The sequence below is a fragment of the Mesoplodon mirus genome (genome assembly GCF_964341445.2).
Source record: "Mesoplodon mirus genome assembly, chromosome: 13".
Classification (NCBI taxonomy): domain Eukaryota; kingdom Metazoa; phylum Chordata; class Mammalia; order Artiodactyla; family Ziphiidae; genus Mesoplodon; species Mesoplodon mirus.
The window spans coordinates 38,870,608-38,876,737 of record NC_138989.1 but is presented as its reverse complement, the minus strand read 5'-3'; the positions used below and the strand labels follow the sequence as shown (position 1 = coordinate 38,876,737).

The window sequence follows — 6,130 nt, the reverse complement described above, 5'->3', positions numbered from 1 at the left end:
GTAAAATTAATTAAGGGCAAGGGAGGCACTGGAGGGTAGTTTCAGAAAGAAATATCCTGCTAGGATCACCATTTTCTCTGTTTTCAATTCATCAAAGGAACTAGAAAATCCTTGAGATTTTGAGCTCTCCAGAAGATTCTAACCGGCAGCCAGAGTTGAGAACCACTGGTCCACACCTACCATTCTATTTATTAATCATTCTACTTATTAATAAGGCTTTGAAAGATATTTGATGAAAGAGCATCAAGGAAGTCCACAACGCTTTGGGTGTATTCAAATAGGTACTTTCTGGAAACTTACTCCCAATCCTAGAACCAGTATGTCAGAGAAGCAGCCATCCCTGGCAGGGCACAGGGCACCCATCACCTCCCTCCTTCCTACGAAGATGTTCTTACAGATGAACTCTGCTGCAAGTGAACTTGGAGCCCAAAGAGAGGAAAGATGCCTCAGAAGAACAACCCTAAGCCATAGAGGTACGGAGGGGCACAGGGCATTTGCCTCTTGGACCAGGGTGCTGATTATTATGGGATGGTTCTGACCTACAACCTATATACACAGAACCCATCCCAGGATAATTGGATGCCCTATCATTTATTAAATAAAATATTGGAGCCATATCATGTTCCTTTTCCAGGCTGCCTTGTGGATAGAAATTCAAATGCAGGGAGACAAGCCTCAGAATTTCTCTCCCATTTTCCTTTTTTTTTTTTTTTTTGCAGTACGCGGGCCTCTCACTGTTGCGGCCTCTCCCGTTGAGGAGCACAGGCTCCGGATGCACAGGCTCAGCGGCCATGGCTCACGGCATGTGGGATCTTCCCAGACCTGGGCTCGAACCCGTGTCCCCTGCATTGGTAGGCAGATTCTCAACCACTGCGCCACCAGGGAAGCCCAACAATACATTTATATCTTGAAAACAGTTTAAGGAGTATCTCATTTAACCCCATTTGAGGACACTGAGGGCCAGAGAAATGCCTGTGTCCCCATGTCCCCATATACGCCTCAGCTGCCCATGGGTTTTGCTGCTCTTCCTGGTTAAGGGGCAACAGGAAGGAGGGGCAGAGCTGCTCAGGCCTGAGTTAAAATCCTGCTCTACAGCTCAGCATTGCCGTGTAAACCGCCTAACCACTTGGAGTCTTGGACCCCTTCATCTGTAAAATGGAGACGGGAAAGCCTGCGTTTCAGGGTTGTTACGAGGCTTAAGTAAGATCATGTAAAGTGCTTGACACATAGTCAGTGCTGATAGTAAGTACTCAAGAAATACAAGATCCTTACTTTCTTCCTCGAGTTTATTCTTTTCTTCTTTGGGTTTTTTACTCAATGGTTTTAAATCCCTCATAAATACTTTTTTGATATGCTAAGAGATCTTAATAAAAATAACAAATGCCTGGGTAACTCAGCTGGTAGAGCATCAGACTTTTTTTTTTTTTTTAATTTATTTTTGGCTGTGTTGGGTCTTCGTTGCTGTGCATGGGCTTTCTCTAGTTGCGGCGAGCGAGGGCTACTCTTCGTTGCGGTGCACAGGCTTCTCATTGTGGTGGCTTCCCTCATTGTGGCTCACGGGCTCTAGAGCACAGGCTCAGTAGTTGTGGCGCACGAGCTTAGTTGTTCCACAGCATGTGGGATCTTCCCGGGCCAGGGATGAAACCCGTGTCCCCTGCATTGGCAGGCGGTTTCTCAACCACTGCGCCACCAGGGAAGGCCGAGCATCAGACTTTTAATCTGAGGGCCCAGGGTTCAAGTCCCTGTCCAGGCACAAAATAAATAAGTAAAGTTAAATTTTTAAAAAAATAATGAAATAAGGAAACCAAGCTTCACCTTATTATGAAATGTGGTGTTTGAAAAATTACTTGGAACTGGGAGTTTGAGCCCACACAACAATGAGCACCCTCATCCATGGAGGGGTAGGACACCCAGTGTTCAAACCCATTGTCATCCAAGTGGGAACTTGTCAAGTGCTGATAGCAAGTGCTGGCCATGAAGGCACTGGGTGAGAGCAACTGCCCCTCCATCATTGCTCCCTACAGCCACTCCCCCAAAACCAAGAGAAGGCTTGCTCCTTCCACCTCCCTGGATGAAGGTCCCACTGCTGCTTATTCTGTGAGTGTTCTTAGGGTAACACCAGAATGAGGAGTACCTGCTTTCAATTTGGGGACGTGTATCTTCATGAGAGGCATACTCTTCACGCTGGGCCTGCACCACTGCATTACCTCTTCCCATGACACAGGTGAGCACCTGGAACGAGAGCAAAGATCCCAACAGAGCAAAGCCAGTGAGGGAAAGGCCATCAAGCCAGGCTCATGGAAGGGGGCACCGCCAATGGAAAGTTAAACAAGGACCCCAAAATTCACCTCGAGCTGGGACAGGTGAGTGGTGATCACCAGAACCAGATTTCTTGAACTTATTTACAAAACAGAAAGAGACTCACAGACTTTGAGAAGGAACTTATGGTACCAGTGGGGGAAGGGTGGTGGGGAGGGATAGTTAGGGAGTTTGGGACTGACATGTACACACTGCTATATTTTATTTTATTATTTATTTATTTATTTATTTATTTATTTTGCAGTACGCGCGCCTCTCACTGTTGTGGCCTCTCCTGTTGTGGAGCACAGGCTCCGGACACGCAGGCTCAGCGGCCATGGCTCACGGGCCTAGACGCTCCGCGGCATGTGGGATCTTCCCAGACCGGGGCACGAACCCATGTCCCCTGCATCGGCAGGCGGACTCTCAACCACTGAGCCACCAGGGAAGCCCTGCTATATTTTAAATGGATAACCAACAAGGACCTACAGTATAGCACAGGGAACCCTGCTCAATATTATGTAACAACCTAAATGGAAAAAGAATTGGAAAAAGAATAGATACATGTATATGTGTAACTGAGTCCACTTTACTGTACACCTGAAACTAATACAGCATTGTTAATCAACTATACGCCAGTATAAAATAAAAAGTTAAAAAAAAAAACAAGAACCAGATTTCTGCTCGAAATTTCACAGAAACATGAGTCAACTGTAAGCAGTGCCAGAATAATGAGCAGAGGGGCTAGAGAGTAAAAATAAGATTAATCAATCTATAATACTTAGATAAAATGTTAATAATATCTTCAGAAAATACCCTTGCTTCAGGCTCCTTGAAATGTTTACCACAAATATATCTCCCCGCAAATCTAAATTGTCTGGAAAAACATGTTTTTCATTTTGCCACTCTGGTTCCACATCTTATTTTTCACACCTTTTTGTGCCATATTTTGAATGTGTTTGTTAAAGCACCCTCTTTATATATAATCAGTGCATTGCAATGGGTTTTGATTGTTGTCATTTTTAATTTTAAAAACTCATAATATAGCTCATTGGTTTATCATTGTAATGTCTCTTATTGAAAAAAAATCAAAATTAAACAAGCAACCACTAAGGCTTTGCTCTTGAGCAAACATGCCTCCCAAGAAATCAGATGAATTATCCAATGAAATACTGAATATTGGCCTTATTCAGTCAGCTGGACTTCATTTTTCTAGCTAAAAATTATTTGAATGTACACACATATACATGTCTGCCTTTTAAACAGAACTAGACATTTAAAAGCCTTTTAGATATTTAAAAGCTTAAGAAATGCCATCCAAAAGAAGGCACTGCGGATAAAGAAAAGGACTTTGAGGAATGGGAAAGAAGCCTGAAGGAGGACTCGAGTAATCATTCTGACGTGTTATCCCAGCAAGGGTGGAGAGCAGACGGCCTTCAGCAGGAACATCACCACCGTCAAGCAGAAGGCTCTCCATCACCCGGGCCTACTCAGGCCACGCCCTCCAAACTCGTCTTTGGTACCCCTCTCGAACACGACCCTGGCTTTCCTTCACAGGTTAACCTGAGCGCTTACCAAGTGCAGGAAGCTGACCAGATGCCCTTTAAGTCCTTTCAGCCTCAGGAAGCCCTGGTACAGACAGGAGGTGGTGGGAGCTCTCCCGACAGTCTTGTGCATGTTCCTGAAGGCTTGGAGCCAGGACCAATGATAGGAGGAGCATACCTGTGCCATCTGCGAGAAAAGGACTGTCCCTCTCACTTTACAGAAGTGGAAACTGAGGCTCGTTAGTAGAAAAGCAAAGGATTCCAACGCCTCTCCCTCCCATACCCGCTGCCTCCACCCAAAGCAAGAAGCGGGCTCAGGCTCTCTTTCTGCTTCTCTGCACTGTCTCAGTACTTACCTGAGTGTCCCCAGAGGCCGTTGGGATGCACACTCACCCTTCTCCCCCACTCCCAACCTCCCTTCTCTGGGAGATCGGCAACGGTGGAGATTGGTGAGAGGCAAGGTGAGTTGAGGGAGGTGTGATAGGTAGGCAGAGACAAAGCAGCTTGTGTTCCAGCACCCTGGGGCCTTTCTCTCTCCATTTCAGGAGGAAGTGAGACCCTCCAGACGTAGGCAGACATATAAAGGAGCAGGCCAGTGACCAGGGCTGGGACTCACCACTTCCACAGGTACCACACCTGGGCCAATGTCCAGCCTGGTGGTCAGTCACCCTGAGGCTTTCTTCCCCATGTAAAGACGTCATCAAGCCTGCATCTGCTCTGCCAACCACCATGAAATGCCACCAGGTCTCGGGGCAGAATTCCAAGGTTCTGCAAGCTCCACTGATCCAAAAGCCAAGGCCTGATGTCCTTGGAAGAAGCCTCTAGAACTTTATGATGGTCTGTTCAGGCCACACATGGGGAAGGTGGGGTTTGGAGGTGGGGACCCCAAAGGAGGAGTGAGCCCACCCATATGACCTTGGGGAGGTCATATTCCCAGGAAGCACCTGCCCTACTACACATGATGGCCTTCCTCATAGGCCACTGCAAGAAGGTGCAAATGAACAAGAAACTCAGTCCTTGAAAATGGAAGGTTAAAAACCTGACATGGAAAGCCAGGAGGAGCCAGCCCTGTCCAGGGTGAGGAGGGTGTTTGCACAGGGACGGGTCCCACCAGCACCATCTGTTGGTGAGCTCACTTCGTTAAGGACATTTCACGTGGGATCAGTCAGGTGTTGTTTAAAAAACAAAGAAAGAAAGAAAGAAAAAAGCTGTTCAAGGACATTTTCTGCGCAGGCTTGGTCAGGTGAGGCAGCCTCAGGGGACTGATAGGGGCAGGAGCCCCGGGCCCTCCCTGGGGCTGTGCGGGTGGGAACCCAGGGCTCCACAGCCAGGACTCTGCTTGCACAGGAATTGGGCGGGTCAGGGGAAGCCTTTGGAAACTTTGGGCTCAGTGAAAGTTTCTGGATTTTCTTTCCCCCATACCCTATGTATTCTTCTCCACCCCTATTTAAAATATACAGATACATAGCACAGAATACACACGCACGTGTAGTAGGTGTCTGAAGATTTCACTCGCTTCGGGCAAGTGGGGCTGAGCCAGACGGGTGGATGCTTACACTGTGCCCTGCCTGCAGCAGTGTTGGGGATGGCCAGCTCCACGAAGAGAATGCCGGGGACACTGTCCTCAGAGACACCCTCAGACAAGCCTTATTTCCACTAATGAACGAAATACTTATTAACAGTTACCATACTGTAGGCCAAGACATACCACAAGGCAAAATTTCTTGGAGATCTTTTGCCCCTTTAAGGAAGTGTTTTGGATACACAGCATATTTCTTCTCAATTTTATCCAAAGAAGAAATAAGCATTAAAATGGAAGAAGCTTGGGCTTCCCTGGTGTCGCAGTGGTTAAGAAACTGCCTGCCAATGCAGGGGACACGGGTTCAAGCCCTGGTCCGGGAAGATCCCACATGCCTCGGAGCAACTAAGCCTGTGCGCTCAACTACTGAGACTGCACTCTAGAGCCCGCGAGCCACAACTGCTGGAGCCCACGCGCCTAGAGCCTGTGCTCTGCATGCAACAAGAGAAGCCACTGCAATGAGAAGCCCGCACAACGCAACGAAGAGTAGCCCCCGCTCGCCGCAACTAGAGAAAGCCCCCCGTGCAGGAACGAAGACCCAATACAGCCTAAATAAATAAATAAATATTTTAAATAAATAAATAAAATAAAATGGAAGAAGCTTAATTTTGATAATATCCAGGGGTAATAATCATAATAACTAATTTATATTTGTATTAGAATAACTTTCAATGTTGATAAAATTTTATAGCCCAGGGCATCTTCATGA

The 6,130-nt window shown here is 46.9% G+C and overlaps 1 long non-coding RNA gene across 1 annotated transcript; it reads left to right on the top strand.

Moving 5' to 3' along the window:
- The first annotated feature begins 235 nt into the window (after positions 1–235).
- Positions 236–3,284, top strand: LOC309814498. The gene is made up of 3 exons (XR_014295696.1): positions 236–473; positions 2,225–2,363; positions 2,564–3,284. It is a non-coding gene; the product is annotated as an uncharacterized lncRNA (long non-coding RNA).
- The last annotated feature ends 2,846 nt before the right edge of the window (positions 3,285–6,130 follow it).